This window comes from Tympanuchus pallidicinctus, unplaced genomic scaffold (assembly GCF_026119805.1).
Source record: "Tympanuchus pallidicinctus isolate F22 unplaced genomic scaffold, pur_lepc_1.0 scaffold3, whole genome shotgun sequence".
Taxonomy (NCBI): Eukaryota; Metazoa; Chordata; class Aves; order Galliformes; family Phasianidae; genus Tympanuchus; species Tympanuchus pallidicinctus.
In genome coordinates, this window is record NW_026294747.1 from 76,007,714 (window position 1) to 76,025,989 (window position 18,276).

Consider the following 18,276-nt stretch of genomic DNA (forward strand, 5'->3'; position numbering starts at 1 on the left):
TTTCAACCTTAAAGCAGTGACATTGCACACTGCATGAGGTGAGCTATCTATTTGTTGTCCTGCAGTGGGATTTGTATTTTAGTTAGCCTCAAGTGGTGGGAAGCAACCTTCTGCAAGGTGACTCTGGGGACCTTGACTTACTCCCAGGTGACCCCACAAGATCCCACGCCACCCACAGTGAGGAAGGAACAGATAACTTTGGGCTGGAAGGCACTGCAGGCAGCAAGCTCTCAAGGGAGGCTATATGAAGAAATTGACGTAGGTTGAATAATTGGTTTAATTCTTTTAGAGCTTCACTATGGTTAACCTAGTTCCTAAAAAAGGTTTCTGTCCCCTCAAAACATTATCCTTCGTTTGACTGCTATGGTCTCTAGAGGAGTAATGCTGCTAGTTCAAAAGAAATCTGCAGATAAAGGGTCAACATGATTGCATTTTGTAACACAAATCCATACACATCCATCTAGCTCCATGCATATACATACAGACAAGCACGCACACAGATTCTGTTTACAAACTCTCACAGACTCCCTTCTTTGCCAAGACAGCACTTTGTGAAATTACACATAAGAAAGGAATATCGTAATGAAATATTAGAGTGAGGGATTATGAGGTCAGTCAGCAGCATTTATTGTTCAGATGTGAAGATCTTTTTACAGAGTGACATTTTAAATAAGGGGTCCTGAGTAACAACAACAAAATCACCACCAAGAACATACATACAGCACCATCACCACCACCAGCAACAACCAACCACCATGGCCACAACACAGCCAAACACTTCCAGAAGCTCAGACTGCCTGTGCTTGGTTTGGAAGCTCTGCTGAAACACTTGTGCAAAAATGTGTCACACATTCCTCACAAACTTTCAAGGAACACAATGCCAAGTGAAGACTCAAGGGTATTTATCAAAGGGGCTCAGCTTTCCCATGCGTTATATCACAAGAGAATGCTGCACTCCCAGCCTTATCTTCATTCTGCAGTTCTTCCAGGATTTTTTTATTTATTTTTTAATTAGTTCATAGATTTAATTTAATTTCAGACTGGCTAAGTGATAACTCTCATTAGGTATAAAATAAAACTGAAAGTGAGGATCACAGATGTGTGCTACTAGTTGATGCTGTTCACACACCCTTTTATGTGAGGAAGACTGATCATCACAAACACCAAGCATTAAAATGACATAAACCACCCCTTTATGTAGAGAAGAGGGATTTTGATTTGAAAGACTACTGTTTCTTAAAATATCAACCTGTTCCCTTCACGTTCAGTATATTCTCCAAATACATGTTTTGCATTTTGAAGACTTCTCCATTAGAGGAAGGCATTTCTTAAACAAGTAAAATTCTCATATTACAGGGCTCCTTGTGCTGGAGTTAAAAACTACAAAGATGGTAAGTCTCACCATTAGTAAGACTGAGTTAAATCATTATTCTGAATCTCCACTGTCATTTTTTAAATTAAATTATTCATTTAGAAAACATACATTGCTGAGTTTTCAATCCGTAGTATACATTTTCTATTACTGCATATGCAATTTCCCTCTAAGATACTCATCTTTAACTTCGGAATCTTTTTCTCTTTCAAATATTCGTTAAGTTACTTTGGATACACAAGAGTCCTTTGGTAGATTCTTGTAACCTCAGAAGTGCTCAGGCCATACAGCTTCTTGAGGTGATCAACAACAATATGGATAGGGAATAGACATTTCAAGTATGAAAATTGTGAAACTAAAATATTCTTGTGCTGGTTTTTCAGTATATCAAGAAACTGCAACAAAACAGTAGAAATTGTTATTTTTGCATTCTAAGGATTATAAGCCCCCCTCCCACTACCTCCCAACCTTCTCCTCCCAGCATTGAGATGGGGTTTCTTCCCTGAAGCACAAGAACTTGCACAAGGGCTAAATTATGCAGAAGTGTGCTGGGGCATACAAGAGGCAGGTCCAAGAAGGGGATTCTTGGAGCTACAACACATTAAACTACATAACATTAAAATAAGTTTCAAAAAATGTAAAATAAATTAAATTTCAACAATTGGATAAGCTATGAAGATTTAATAAATTTGTGTGGTTTATGTGGTTTAACTGGACATAAGCCAGTAATGTGCCCTTGAAGCCCAGAAAGCCAACCATATCCTGGAGTATTTTGTCCAGATGTGGAGTCCACCCTGCTTAGGACAGGACAGACATGGACCTGTTGGAGCATGTGCAGAGGAGAGCTACAGCAGTGACCCCAGGGATGGAACACCTATCAGGAGGGTGGGAGGACAAGGGGAAATGGTTTCAAACTTAAAAGAGGGGAGATTAAGATTGGATATAAGGAAGAAACATTTTGCAATAAGGATGATGAGGCACTGGCACAGGTTGCCCAGAGGTGGTGGAAGACCCATCCTCAGAGACATCAAGGTCAGGCTGGGTGCAGCTCTGAGCACCTGTTCTACTGTTGGTGTCCCTGTTGATTGCGGGGGAGTTGGACAAGATGACTTTTAAAGGTCCCTTCCAATTCAGTTCTATGATTGATTCTAAACAGTCTCTGTTGCTCTTTACCATTCTTCAGGACAAAGTAGGACCTTTACTGAGCTCCCCTCGCAGAAGAGAGAAAAACAAAACAAAACCCCATTTATTTGGAGTGTGGAGAACACTGTGTGAAAACTTATTTTCATTCTGGATTGTCTGGCACAATCTGCTAAGGAAGGGAAAGAATCAACGAGAGCAGTGTTTGAAGTATTTACATCACTCTACTTCATATCTTCGCATCTTAATTTTCTGCTTCCTCAGTGCCCTTTACAGATGTTTGTCCAGAAATTTTGAAATGTCAACCACAAAAATAAAGCTGGGAAGAAAAGTAACATTTCCTCATTCATTAAAATTTGCCGGCAACCGCAGCGATGCGCCGCGTGAAAAGAGCCTCTTGTTCTGCCCGGCACACAATGCCTCGCGTAACCTTTCAGCCCCTCGGATGCATAGAACAGCATTGATCGCAGCGCCCCGAGAAACAAGGAGCTGCAGAGAAGGGAGCACAGCCACAGCCATTCTGCAGAGCCCAGATCCCGTCCTCTGAGCACAGCCAGAGCCCAGCGCGGAGCTCCCTCCCGTGGCGGCAGGCGGAGACCCTACGCATCCATCCCGGGCTCCAGCGGGGGCAATGGGTGCTGCCCCCCAACCTGGGCCGCACATCTCGTTCTTTTCCTTCTGCCTCTTTCTCCCGCAAACGGGAGTGCGATTTGCTTCTTTAAAGCTTCTTTAAAGAGATTCATCACTGCGCTAGATGCGAGTGAATGGTCTGATTCACTGTGAATGATATAAAGCATTCAGAGGTCTGGGCTTTATTGAGCAATCCAGAGACCCAGTGCTGTGCCAGACACCATAAAGAGAATCCCATGAAAGAACTGGTTACAAGCTTTATGAAATTACAGAAGTACAGCGAGTTATAGGAACCCAGCATCTGCCTGAGCAACTTTTTTTCTTAAGCATAAACAGTGCCTTGAAATTAGTTCATAATAAAAATAAAAAATTGACCTCACTGTAAATCTATACCTACAACTAACCAAGAAAGGGACAGAGACTTTTTTTTCCAGATAATCACAGAGGAAGTATTTCTTGTATTTAGAGAACACACTTTTCAAATTAAAAGACAGCTAAACAATTATTAAGAATTAATAATAATAATAATGTTAAGAATTAACACTTTCACTGCATCATTTGTAAACTTTCAGATGTCATACTGCAATTTCAATCATATCAGAAGCTAACAAACTGCCTTGGGTTCCTGAAGCAGTACAGTTCCAGACAAACAATTCCATTGCAGGTTGTGCTTGGTTAACATTAAAACAAGCATCAAAAGGAAGAATCTCACACCTTAACTCATGTAATGGAATCATAGAACTATTTGAGTTGGAAAGGACCCTCAAAGGTCATCTTGTCTGACTCCCCTTCATGAACAGGGACACCAGGGACAGTTCAACCAGGTGCTCAGAGCCCCAGCCAGCCCAACTACGAGTGTCTCCAGGGATGGGGCATCCACCACCTCTCTGGGCAACCTATGTCACTCTCACTGTAAAAGACTTTTTCCTTATATCCAGTTTAAATCTTTTTGTTTGAAACAGTTTCCCCTTGTCCTATCACAACAGACCCTGCTAAAGAGTCTGTCTCCTTCTGTCTCCCTGTAGGTACTGAAAGGCCATTATTAGCTCTCCCTGGAACCTTTTCTTTTCCAGGCTGCACAGCCTCAGCTCTCTCAGCCTGTCCTCACGGGGAAGGTGTTCCATCCCTGGGATCATTTTTGTGGCCCTCCTCTGGGCAGACTCCAGCAGGTCCATATGTCTCCTGTACTGAGGACTCCACATCTGGATGCAGTCCTCCAGGTGAGGCCTCAGAGAGGCAGGATCACCTCCCTCACCCTGCTGGCCATTCTGCTTTTGATGCAGCCCAAGTTTTCACCCCAGCATTTTCCTTCACTGAGCTCCATCCCTCAGAGCTGAACTAGGAGAAGTGTGCAACCCTGGCTTTTCAGTAGCTATGTCATCTACCTGCTTGAGGATAGATAACGCTGCTTATTAGCATGCTGACTGCTGATGCATTCATCATTAATGCACTACTGAAAATGGCAGCAGTGAAAAAATTCACAGTAAGGCAGATGAGCATGCAGACTGCACAGCCAGAAACCAAATGAAAACTCAGTGGCAGACACTCACCAGTCCATTGCTATCAAACTAAGAAAAGCAATGGCTCTGTGCTTTCCTGCTCCTGCTCTCGTGACATAATAGCAGATACCTTCATCATATTCTGTGCTGCCAAGAAGCCAGTGCTCGCTGGGAACTGATGAGTAGTAATTCCCCACACCACAGCTCCACAGCACCTACATCAGAAGAACTGCTGGTCTAAGTGCAGCAAGATGCAAGATGACTTAATGACTGAAAAGGCTTCCAATAACCTGCTTGTCTTTGACCTAAGATGATCTGAACCGACTGTAATCAGGTCCCACACTCCAAAGGAGCAGAAGTGACTCAACAAATCAATGTTGGCTTTTCCAGGCACACAGCACGAAGCGAGACAAAGCCTCAGCGCCAGCTCCCAGCGTCTGCCTCACATAACACTTTGCAAGCGACAGACTTTGGACTTCTCACACACCCACTACTTGGCAGTGCTGCAGATTCTAAATGCCACAGAGACGGCATGTCAGGCACAGCCCCACACGCAGCATTTCCTCACTCTGTTCTCCTGCCCCAGGAATTGGCATTTTGGCTCAGCTGTTCCCAAAGGGGACTTCCCCAGCACCTCAGTGGAATGCCCAGCTTAGGGCCTGGCTCTCTTCTCCTTGAAGCAAAACGTAAAACCTCCCATTAGGTGGCAAACAGCAAAGGCAAGATCTGACACTAATGTACACCCCAGCCATACAGATTGAAGAAACCAACAAATCTTTCCCACTCAATTGGACCTCCATATTATTTCAGCTTCTAGAAAACAATATTATGAAGTTAAGCACAGATTAATTAAAACTGATTCCGTAGATAACACTTTGTATTTTACTAATTTTGTTAGTTTTTTTTTCCACGTTCCAATTAAATCCAAAATACTCTTTATTATTGAGAAGAGATAAGGTAAATAATTTTGAGAAGAGCATCTGCTGAATACTGTTGTTTTCCACTATGGTCTCTGAAGAAAAATGCTTGAAAAGCAATTTATGTATAAAATGCACTTTGTCTTCATACAGCTTTTGCCTGGCCTGAAATAAAATAATGAATTGTTCCTACTGGAAGCCACCCAGATGACAAACGAAAACTCTTTTCTTATTAAGAACAGAAAAAGATTTTTGTTTGCAGAGAATCACAAAAATATAGGCTAGATTTTATGACTTTGTGATAAACATTAACTTCGCTAAATTAAAAAAAGGACCGCATTCATTTCAATCCCCATATTAGGAAAACAATGTTTCCTTTTTATGGCTATCTATTACATACTAGCTGAATTTCAATAATCAATTGTAATTCAGCACCATATCATCTATTTATATCCGTCTCTCTCAGCCAACTGCAGATTACTGCACTCTTGAGAAGTTTGGCCAGGATTTCAGCAGAGCTGGCAAACGCAGACTGGCAAGCTCTTCACCAATTAAAGCCTCTATAATGACTATATCAGCATGTATGAAACTGGAAATGTGACTGGACAAAGCACAAACACCATACATTCACACTCATAATTCGTGATTCCTTCACACTTCCCTCCAGTTTTGCTTTGCTGATACTGCAGAGGTGTACAACAGCTGTCCCACCAGTTTCCAAACTGAAGACATGTGAGCATTAGCTCTGTGTTCAATTAATGTTACAAGAGGATTACCCATATTAAAGCATTGTTTATTAGAATAAAAATGACAGCAGAAAGCACTTCCTCACCAGATACATAATAAATATCCAGCCAGAGTGCTAATTATATCTAAGTGTGCTAACTCCATGTCTAAGTAACAAACACATCTAATCCATCCTCATGGATTTCAAAGTGAAGATGGATAATTCCACAAGTTTTTCCAGCAAACATTTCCAAGCAAACTCCACATATACTCATAGCAATAAAGGACAGAAACTATTTCCTACTATCAGAATCCAGGCTTTTGCCAGACAGAGCTCAGTCCAAGGTAGGATTTGTTGTTACCAAAGCAATATCCCCTCCCAACTCTCTTGCCAGCATGTGGTCTGTTTCACACGGCCTCAAGAGGACCCTGCAGTTTTGCCCGTTGCCATCCCAATACCCAGCAGTGATCCAATGTTGACTCCACCACACTCATAGAAGTTTCTACTTCCACAGGATTACTATTTGTATTATTTTAGGTACTACTGCAAGAAAAAGTTCTTAAATCAGTGCATAGTATGTCAGTGATGAGAAAAAAGATAATACTGATGCATTTCACTTAAAATAATTATCCGAGGACAAAAAGCTATACACAATTAAATTCTGAAACAATTAGTAGATGTCTAATTATATGCAATCTTTCCTATTATGCTGTACATTATATTTGAGTTATGCAGCAATACTTCTCATTTATGCAATAAAGCTTTGGTAAATTTCAAAGTTAGTACAGAATTGGTCAGCAATGTTGGTTATGTAGTAATTAATTTCACAACCTGCAAAGTTTTTTTTTTTACATTCTAAGAACATATCACATATTGCAAATGAATAAGAAAATGCATATTATTTTTTTGTTCCCCTGAAGATCTTCTCCAAGACTTGCAACTTCAACTGTTCCAACTGCATAACAGACGTGAGGACAGAGAGGAAGCACACACAGGCATGAGCTATGGTCCTAATATCACATCTGCAGAGAAAAGGAGTAGTAGCATGTGTGATTTAGTGGGCGTGATGGTGATGGGTTGATGGTTGGACTAGATGATCCCACTGGTCTTTGCTAACCGTAATGATTCTCTATATGTTAGGATGTAAGTTATCCAAAATTCCTAGATCAGACAAGGCTAAGTTGCATTCTTCCAGAGCTAAGGTATCCCATAGCCAGTAGTGTGAACATACAGTAGGAGAGCAGTACTTCAGTTACTTGTCGCGTCAAGTCCCTAAAAGGAAGGAAAAAAAAAGAAGAAGAAGAAAAAAAAAAAAAGGTTGTACAAGCAAGCTCCTGGTCCCCAAACATGCTTGCTTCAGCTCTTTATTGCTGCTCTTTTTTACTCTTGCAGAGAGGAGAGCCTCAGGCACCTCACACTCCTCACCACACAACCTGGCACTGCTAATGTCTCTTGCTTTTTTGAATGGGTTATTAAAATGATCAGTTATGGCTTTTACCTCCTTTTACTTTCCGTTGAATACATCTAGGGAAATGCTTCACTGACCCATTGGAGTATATAGGGCTCCTGCTCAGCCCTTGCAAAAATAAACGATCATGAGCACAAGAATCCTCCTGGGGGGGGGAATATCCCTCTTTGGGGATACAGATCACAAGAAAACTGAATGAAATGTAAGCAACACATAGGCAAGCTGAGGAGTGAAATGCCAACTTAGGGAGTTTGAACAGCACAGAGGTGCATTTGCTATAGTTGGGTCTCCCATCAGTGCCCATCCACTGTCACAAAGCTTGCAAGGACTGCTCCAGAAATCCACCAGAAAAGAAACACACATTTTTTGTAACCCTCACTGAGCAGCAGCACAGGCTGCCCAAAGGCTATGGAGTCTCCTTGGAGATCTGCAGAAGCTGCCTGGACACAGGCTGGAGCACCCTGCTCTGGGTGTCCTGCTGGAGCTGGGTGGGCCACAAGGACCCCAGGATCCCTGCCCACATCAACTACTCCCTCAGCCAAACTCATCACTTCTACAGGGAAACAATGTCTTGCTTCTCCCAGCTGAAAGAAGGGATATGAAAAAGAAACAGGCTAACCTGCATCTGCTAATTAATGTAAACACCTCCTAATTGAATACCCCCTTAAAGTAAAAAATGCAAAATAAAGAAAGAAATAAATGCATTGTAAGGATAGGGTACTTTGAGGCCTAAAGTAAAAAAGATTAAGAATACCACAGGAGGAAAGAGATACAAAAGATCAGAATTACATAGTAACAAATATGAAAAAAATTACTCAGAAGTCAAAAGATTTTATAGACCTACCATTAAATTGCACAAAGCGTATCCAGCAATTCCTACATATTCCAATGCAATTCCTATATACTCCAATGGGTCAGTGAAGCATTTCCCTAGATGTATTCAATGGAAAGTAAAAGGAGATAAAAGCCATAACTGATCATTTTAATAACCCATTCAAAAAAGCAAGCCTTTACCAGCAAGCAAACCTTTACATTGCTCTGCCCCATTCCATTTTGTCCATTCCACAGAATCTGATTCTTCTCCTGGCATTACCCACAATTCTGGCACAAATAATATTATTATACAGAGATCTGGCAGTTTGCCTGAGTGGCAGCAACAAAAATCTCTGTATTTTCCTTGAATCTTTATATAAATTTTGGAGTTAATTCATTTCATGCTGGCTTGGAAAACTATTTGGAAAACTATTCCATTATTTAATGAATTTTAAGGCAAAACATTCAAGAATATAGCTAATTCCAGCTTACACTAGGTGAAAAAAAACTATTATTCAGCTGCTAAGAAAAAAAATGGGAGTGCTTTTGCTTATATAAACTATGTATGTAAATTTCATACATCTTAATGTCAAGCATCTGTGCGATTCTCCATCAGATGACTCATGAAGACATCCTTTTCAGTCTATAGGGTTTAGACATCTGGTACAACACAAAAATGCTCCTTTGCACCACAGTATAACACACTCAAGAAAAAGCTGTTTGTTTCTTTCAAATAGCTGCAAAATAAATAAATAAATAAATTAAAAATCGGTGATGTTTGCTGGAAAATGATGTTTTGAAAGAGGCATAAAGGCCCACGTGCCTATAGTGGGCTGGGAAGGCCCTCACCACCAACTCAGCAATTTGAATGTTTGGGAAGGAAAGCAATTACCACCAACAGCCCTTTGAAAGCTCAAGTCAGCAATTTCAGTAATTACCAGGGAGCAAATACGTAGAGGTACCATGGCAAAGAAGCCACATGGGCTTTTCTAGCAAAAGAGACCATGACTGCGCAGAGCATGAGATGTATCAATTGGAAATGAACTAAGATAATTAAACTGGGTCTTCTCTACAGGCCTGAGCTTCTGCCCACCACTATGATAATATCAACCACATGACCAGCACAATTTGTTGTGATGAGCCAAGCCAGACAGAAAGTCCTCATTAAATTCATTCTGGGTGGTGATGTACTGGAACAGGTTGCCCAAGGACGTTGTGGATGCCCCATCCCTGGAGGCATTCAAGGCCAGGCTGGATGTGGCTCTGGACAGCCTGGTCTGGTGGTTGGTGACCCTGCACATAGCACAGGTGTTGGAACTAGATGATCATTGTGGTCCTTTCCAACCCAGGCCATTCTGATTCTATGATTCTTCCCTGCCTGCTAGCATTACTTCCATTCCATTTTCCCAGTTATTTCTTCTGTTTCCTCTCCCTTTACCTTGTTTTGTGTCCTCTGTTTCCAGCCTCCCTATGCTGTCCATTCCCATGTTTGCCACCCCTAGTCTGCTTTCTCTTCATTGTTTTCTTCACTGCTTATAATAACTTTTAATTGCTACCTGCAAACACTGATTAATCAAGACAGCAATTTAAAGACAAGACTTGCAGATTTCATGGACTATTGTATCCATAAAACAATCTGAAAATACTTGGGCTGTCAGTACATGTTAAAATTTTTCCATACATATGTAAAAGTATCAATTGCCATAGGGAGGCAATAGAATATCCTACATATGTGTAAGTATATGAAAATTCCACACTGGCTAGGAGTTAGAACAAGACTGAGAACCAAGCATCCTCATTTTCCACTGAGTGAAAGACGAACTTCAAAATCATTAACTATCTTCTTTGCCTTACAGCAAGAGGTCATGGCAAATGTCAAACACAAGAGAGCTGTTCAATTAAGGGCAACCTTACAAAATCCAAACCGTTACCAACAGCAGCCTGGACGTCATCCTAGCCCCAACAAAGCCACCGCCCTGACAGAAGCTATTACACAAGAGTCTGCACTTGAGAACTGCCAAGCTTTAATCTTCAATGAAGAGAAATGAATGTATTCTCTTGAGAAACAATTCTGCCATACCAGAGCAGTGGTTTCTTAGGAATCAAGGGGAAAAAAAAAAAAAAAAAAAAAAGAAAGAAAGAAAAGAAAAAAAAGAAAAAGAGAGAAAAAGACAGAGAAAAGACGAGCTAACTTTTTCCATCTCTTCCATCGCTTATACCAAAAGCTACATGTATGGCATAACAGCACTGTAATTTATCCCAAAGCAATAAACAGGAAATTGCTATTTCAAATAGCAAAAGTAAATAGATGTTCTGAATTGCTAACTTGCCATCTATCTGTTGTCAGGAAAAGAAAAAGATGACTGAATACAAAAGCAATGCTTTCTGGGGTGGGGAGGGGAAGACATTCTGGAAAAAAAAGTAACTAAATCTGGTAGTTTTCTCCAATGGCAGTTTTATTGTTGTATGTTGAATGCTTCAGAAAACATAGCCCATCTAAGCTATAGTAAATTGTCAAAATAGTTTTAGAATAATTTATCTGCAGAACAAGAGGCAGAGAAAAAAAAAAAAGAAAAAGAAAAAAGAAAAAAAAAGGAAAAAAAAAAGCTGATAGTTCTAGGCACAGTAGCACAAAAAAAAAAAAAAAAAAAAAGCTCAGTACCAATCCACCTCCTGCAACTTTGCAATGATCTGTGGATAAAGGCTTCGTAAAACCCACAAACCTGAACTGTGACTTGATGTAAAAGTCTCTGGGCCTAAGCACATCAATCAGAGTCCTGAGTCCATGCAACATAGGGTCAGAGTTTCTGGCTGCAGGAGCTGTGCACTGCGAGCACTGCACCCTGCACAGGGTGAATACAGCAGGACTAGCTATGTGCACGGGGCTCCCTGCGCGCATTAGATCGGCTGCCATCAAAGCCTACTTTAGGAATGCGAGATTAGATTATATTTGTCGGTAAGCCCAGAGCTGAGGGGAGGAAAAAAAGTTGTTATATTTAGTCAGAGATTTTCTAGCTTGGTCAACATATAAAAATTTAATTCTTAGAGGCAGATGATACAGACTTTTGCACACTGCATCCTCACGGTTCACAAGGTCAGAAGAAAAATAAATAAGTAGTGCATTGATTTGCACCCCTGATTGGCAGAAATCAACTTATTAAAGCTCTCCGTGTTTACATCTTAATGCCTGCCATTACACAGTGTTTCACCTAAAAGTCCAACCAAGCTTTCCTAACAACAAGCAGCAGCTCCATCTACTCAGACCCTCTGAGCACAAGCCATGATAGCCATCCACCACTGACTCCCCCAGGCAGCACACAGTGCTCATCTGCAGAGCTTCAAGCAACTATTCTGAAACTACCAAGACACAGAAAGTCCAAAAAAAAAAAAAAAAAAAAGCCAAACTAATAACAAAAATAACAAACACCAATTCTTAAATGACAGCATGAGAATAAAACATTAATCACAATGCTTAAATATTCTGAGAGCCTTACGTCACTGTACCCACCCGTACTGCATGCAGCAGTGAACTTTGCCAAGCAGAGACAAGTCAAATTGCGCTATTCTTAAAGTTCACAGTAGTTTTGCTTTGACCCCAGAAGTAGCAGAGAGTCAGCCCTCAGCTGTCAGCAGATCGTATCCCAGGGCACATACACATAGAGCGCTCTGAGCATCCTCCAGCCTTGCTCACACAGTACCTGCATGCTAGGCACCACGTTGGGACGGAGAGCCCTTAACTCGAGGAGATAAGATTTCTGTCTGTAGGGCTCAAAGGAACACTTCCAACTCACACTGCACAGTCCTAAATAATTTTCCCCCTACTCCTCCAAAGAGCACAATACGAACATCTTCCAGCCGCAGTCAATGCACGCAACACAGCCTTCCTCATCACCAGCATTATTGGAGGAAAAGTCATTTTTGCTGTACTCCACGCTTACAAACAAGTAACTCGAAAGTTGGACACAGTGATAAGTTTACTCACAGGCAGAAGACACGCAGGGACGCGAGAAGCAACCGGACCGGCCGAGGGACGCAGCGCTGCGAAACCGCCGGCACCGACCTCCGGTGCCAACTCGCGGCTCCTCTCTCGGGGTGCAGCTCTAAGCTCACCGAGTTCGGCTGCCGCTCTCGGGAAGCGGCGGTGCCGCCGGGGGTTCGGTGCCACCCCGGGTGTTCGGCACCGCCCCGGGGGTTCGGCCCCTCAGCGCCCGCCCCGCTACGCACCACCTGCCCCAAGGTCACCCCTCCCCAGGGGGAGCAAACTTTGGGGCGCGTTCGGCGCCGCGCTGCAGCGGGGAGGAGGGAGCAGAGCGGCGGCCGCAGAGAGGTGGAGGCTGCGCGGAGCTGCGCGGAGCCCTCGGTCGCCAGCTGCAACGCGCAGGGCGGGCTGCGCACCGCTTCCTCCTCTTCCTCCTCCCTCTCTTCCCCTTCCCCCCGACGACTTTCAGTTCACCTGCAAGCAGCCCAGCTCCGCAGCTCTCCCCGGGACTGCAGTCACTGCGTCAGCGCCCTCCCCGCCCCGAGGAAGGAGCTGGGCCGGGGCTGCTTGTCCCGCGGGGAAATTTGGGGCAGCCCCGGGCTGTGCGCAGTCCCCAGCACGGAGACCCCTCGGGTACCAAACCCCTCCCCGAGGCGGCTGCCTGCTGCTGACGGTAAAGATTGCCCCCGTGCTGTCAATCAGCTCCCCGGTGAGGGGCTATGAATATTTATCAGGCATCCTAATAGCCGCATCAGCGGGGCGCTTGGTTCGCGTGACTCAGAGCTCCACGAACGGCCCTACGCGCGCGCGGGCTGCCCCGACACCTAGGGCGGAGCGCGGCTGCTGCAGAGCTGGGAGCTGCGTTAACCGGGCGCCAGCCGTGCCCCGGCACCCCCAGCCTTCCTCCCCGCGCGGTGAGGAAGCCCGGTGTTTGCTGTCTCGGGTAGTTTCTCTTAGGGTACATCCGGCCCAGGAAGGGGCTGCTTTCTTCCATGGGACTGTCACATTTTCTCAGACAAACCAGGCTTTGTGTTCTAATAGAGGTGGGAAGACACCTTAAGCCAGAATCTGAATGCACTGAAAGCCCTGAAATAAGCTCAGCTGGGATGCAGTCAACTGTGCAGCCCCTCTAGAAACTGGGGATAAGAGATGATAGTTACAAACTTTATACAGCTCCATCTGCGTTAAAAATAAGGGGGGTCTCAGTACAGAAAAATAATATGTATGAACGGAATGCAGTAAATTTGTCTCAGTTTTTTCCAGTTACAAACGTAACTCTCAATGCTGAGCAGCGCAGCCACGCTGCCAGGAGCTTCCTGAGCACGTGGTGCTTCTTCCAACTGCCGCCATCTTTGTCAATTTTGCTTATCTGAGAAATTTTAGAGGCAACACTGAGAAAGGTCGAGACTTACAAACCCTGCCTGGAAAGGCACAAACTTGCCTTGGTTTGAGTTTCATTTTAAAGGTGATGTTTAAAATGGAATTAGCTAGAGATGCAGTTTCTGCTTCTGCTTTCCTAGGCTTCATGTTCCCAAGCAGCTGCCACTTATGGCTGGAAAGTGGATGGGCTGAACTTGACCTTTCTATCCTGAAGCACATAGCTTTGTCTGCACAGATTTCCAGGGAAAAAGACAAAAGAAAAACGAAACAAACAAACAACAACAACAAAAAACCCACAATCCTGCCATCACCAAAAAAAAAAACCCACGAAAACTCACCAACCCAGTGTCTATAGAGTTGCATAATCCCACTTAAATATGACCTAGATCTGCAATAGAACATCATTAATAAATATTCTTCCAAACTTCATACTTGCTAATCTTAATAAATTACAAATTGGCGGCTTGCCCATCTCTGAGATTTTAGAGCAGATGCTTTAGAGGGAGATCCTATTACTGAGCCTTTGGTTCTGCCGCATCCATGCCCGTGCTACGAGGGAGCATTATCATCTGTACTATAGCAATGCATGGGGGCTGCAGCTGAGCCAGAATTCAGTTGGGCTTTCACCCACCAGACACACTGCGTGAGAAATTCTGTCCTGGAGATTTACTGACCTAAACATATAAGACAGGCAAGAGATGGCAGGGGAAATAACCTGCCCCAAACCATGCAGAAGGTCTATAACAGCACGGGATGCAGAGCTGATTCAGCAGCCCAGGCTGTAATTGCAGTGATGGCAAGCGTTGCCTTAAATGACGCACTGAGCACAGTCCTGAAAATCCAATGTACAAACCATGTTTTTGGTAGGAGCGTTTGTTGTTTTGGTGCCTTAATTCAATTAGGCTTCATTCTTCTGCTAACCATTAGCAGCAAAAGTTGGTCAATACCATTTTGTGTCTTGAAGCCAAACCGTAGTGAGGTTATTCCAAAGGAGTTCTGCTCTTTCACACTGAAGCTGCCCACAACTTGCTAAATTGCAGAATTAATGAACTCCGATTAGGTTTCCCAAGGATTAGCGCAAATTATTGCCCCTCCACTGAAGATATCTGTGGGAGGAATTTGTGAGTGACATTTGACTTCATGCACCAGAAATAAAAGTATATTCCTCTATGTCCTGCATGCCTTTGAGTAAAACATAGCAGCTACAATAATGGCAACTCAGTTCACAGTCATAACATTAACGACAGTTTTCCAGCTTTTAATTTTTCACTCGTGGTAGTGCCAAGCATTTGTTCATTGCCACTGCTTGCATGGATCTTGGGCCACGAGCTCCTCAGCAGTGTGCTTTCATACAGCTAATGATGGTGATTACTGTGAAGAGGTTACCTTATAAGAAAAATTTTTAATGGTCATAAATATTATATTGACAGTATTATTATAAATACTCAAAAAAAAGCCCACCACTTTTGTATTTGAGAGTGTTTTAGATCCTGCTGCAGAGGTCCTCTTGTTTGGGTTACAGAATCACAGAATTGTGGGGGTTGGAAGGGAACTTCAGAGATCATCGAGTCCAACCCCCCTGCCAAAGCAGGTTCCCTACAGCAGGTCACACAGGTAGGCATCCAGGCAGGTCTTGAACATCTCCAGAGAAGGAGACTCCACCACCTCCCTGGGCAGCCTGTTCCAGTGCTCCGTCACCTCACTGTAAAGAAGTTCTTGCGCACATTTGTGCGGAACTTCCTATGCTGCAGTGTCCGGCCGTTTCCCCTTGTCCTGTCTCCACTCACCACTCACCCTGTTACTTCGGTGTTATCAGGATGCTAAAAGCAACATCTTCCCCATTCAGTGTGATTATCAAAAGGAATTCCTTTCCAGTATCATCCTATGTAAGGTGTTGTATTTCAAAACTTTGTTAGCTATTAGCTATGACTTTTTAACATCACTAATATCAAGCTACTGGTGTAATAGAATCACAGAGTGGTTAGAGTGGAAGGGACATTCAAGCCCACCTAGTTCCAATCTTCCAATCCCACTGCCGTATGCAGTGCTGCCCCCACCAGACCCAGCTGCCCAGGACCCCAGAGGCCCCAGGACCCCAGCAGCCCAGACACGAGAGCATCTACTCTCAAATAGAAAGCAAATTGTTGAGCCAGCTGGAGGTGCTTCACTGTAAGTTGAAGATCTACATTTTTAAAATATAAGTATTGTGATGGGATTCTTGTAAGGATGTACTTAGCGAAGCAAGACACATCTCATTTATAGGAAAGTTCTCATTCTCAATTGCACCATGAGAAATGAAGGAAATTGTTGTTGATGTGACACCCATAAAACTTCTGCATTCACTGATTTTATTGCTCTATTGTCTTTCTGATACAAATATGAGGTCACTTAAAGTTACTGCTATGTCTAAGACTGCTGTTTGCCAAAATTGAAATAGAGATGAGGAGCATGAAGAAAAAAAACATTAAAAAAGGGGGGAAAGAATGCTCCCCAGTATTTTTTCACCTTCCAAAATGGAAGAGCCTGATGCAAGATGTTCATTCTTTTTTCTTCTTTCTGCTCCCTGCCTTCTGTTGTCATAAAGGAATGTCAGCTTTCTGAATGGGCACCGAGCAAACATTTGCTCAATCTCTGGGTCTGTGCAGTAACCTTCCTGCTGGGCACAGAAGTATTTTAAGATACCTGAATTGATTAAATATAGTATTGCACTGCTGCAGAGTTACTCAGCGGAGGAAGGCGCAGTTCCCAGAAGGAGTGGTTTGCTGCAACACTGAACCACTGCAACAGCCCCAGGCCCCAGGAGGCTGCGAGCTGGCAGTTCGGGTTCGGAGCCAAATCCGTCCCTTTGCGGCACGACCTGGCATCCACAGCAGTGAGGAATAATTTCAGTCTTTTGCATTTTCCATGGCTATAGCATGCCTTTGTTTTCATTTCTTTCTGGTGGGGATGATCTTTAGGCTTTATTTATTTATTTCCTGGATTTAATTCTGATCTCCGAGCAGGGAGCTCTGCAGAAAAAAAAATGTCCTTCAGAAGTTTCTGCATTTAAGGGGAAAGGAATACTGCAAGAAACTTTCTCACCAGCACTCACCTGCCTGCAGCACACAGCTCTCCTTGAAACTATAAGCAGTGGAAAAAAAAAAAAAGCTTTAAAGAAGAAAAATTTTAAAACATACACCAAGCATTTATGTCTATCAAAGTGTATCACAGGATTTCATAATAGTATGTGGCAGAGCACTCGTCTAATTTCAATGAGGTGTTGAAGCAAGGGAAAAGTCTCAAAAAAAAAAAAAAAAAAAAAGAATTTCAGTGAAAATCAACCACTTGAGCATCTGCAGCAGGGAGAAGACAGGCAGGATCCAACCTGCCTTTAGTTCTTTGATGGCTTCTCCTGAGCCATGGGGCTGCTCTAAATTCCCTGTGAGCTGGTGGGAAGTGCAGGGTCAAGTCTACTGCGGGAACTCAGAGTTGGGTATCTGAAATGTGTCCCCTGATCATCAGCTTGGGCACAGAGCAGTGTCCAGGCTGGTGATCAGAGGACTGTCTCCAGCTCCACCAAGTACCACCACCACCATCAGTGCCCCTGGCTTGCTTGTCAGCAGTCAAGTCCTGTATCTCCTACCTAATCCCAAATTTGCATTTTTTTTCTGGAAAAGTATCTTAAATATTTCAACTCTAAACAGCTATTCTGGATCCCTCAAAGAACTGAAAACTCCTTCTTGCCTTCCCCCATCTCAAATATCTCCTTGCTTTTGAGCTGAAAGAGACCTGATTTGGATGCCTAGTCTCTGGAGGTGTTCAAAGGCCATATTGGATGTGGCCCTGGGCAGCCTGTGAGCTGGTGCCTCATTTAGTGAATGGCAATGCCAATGGAGGGGATGTTCAAACAAGATGATCTTTGAGGTCCCTTCCAACCAACACCATTCATTCTATGATTCTGTGATTTATTCTTCTACTCATTTTGGCACCAAAGTATAGCATGGCCATTTTCTACCCTTCATAGAAATACAGTTTCACTTATTTTACACTTGGTAATTTGGTTTCATGTTTTCTATGCACTGCTGAAGACTGGCTTTCTGATGCTACAATAATGACCTTGAAATCACAGTTTTGAATAAAATGTATTGAAGAATATATTAGAAAATAAAAGTTCATATAATAGAAGAGGTTTTAGGTTTGAACTCTGTACTGAACTATGACCACTGAAATTATATTAAAATGCCAGAACTCACAGCATTTATATAAAGTGCAAATAAACAGCACCACACCAGCACCAACAGGACCACAAACAGAATGTCCTCAGTTCTGCTCCCAGCTATATCAGACATCCTGTTGCTGAACAGTGGAAGTC

The 18,276-nt window shown here is 43.1% G+C and overlaps 1 protein-coding gene across 1 annotated transcript in view; it reads right to left on the reverse strand.

The window, feature by feature from the left end:
* Positions 1 to 12,686, reverse strand: part of KIAA1217 (KIAA1217 ortholog) — a 342,938-nt gene extending 330,252 nt beyond the window's left edge. The window contains exon 1 of the mRNA XM_052695270.1: positions 12,549 to 12,686. The gene's annotated coding sequence lies outside the window, so the exon portion shown is untranslated. The remainder of the gene's footprint in view (positions 1 to 12,548) is intronic.
* Between the last annotated feature and the right edge of the window lie 5,590 nt (positions 12,687 to 18,276).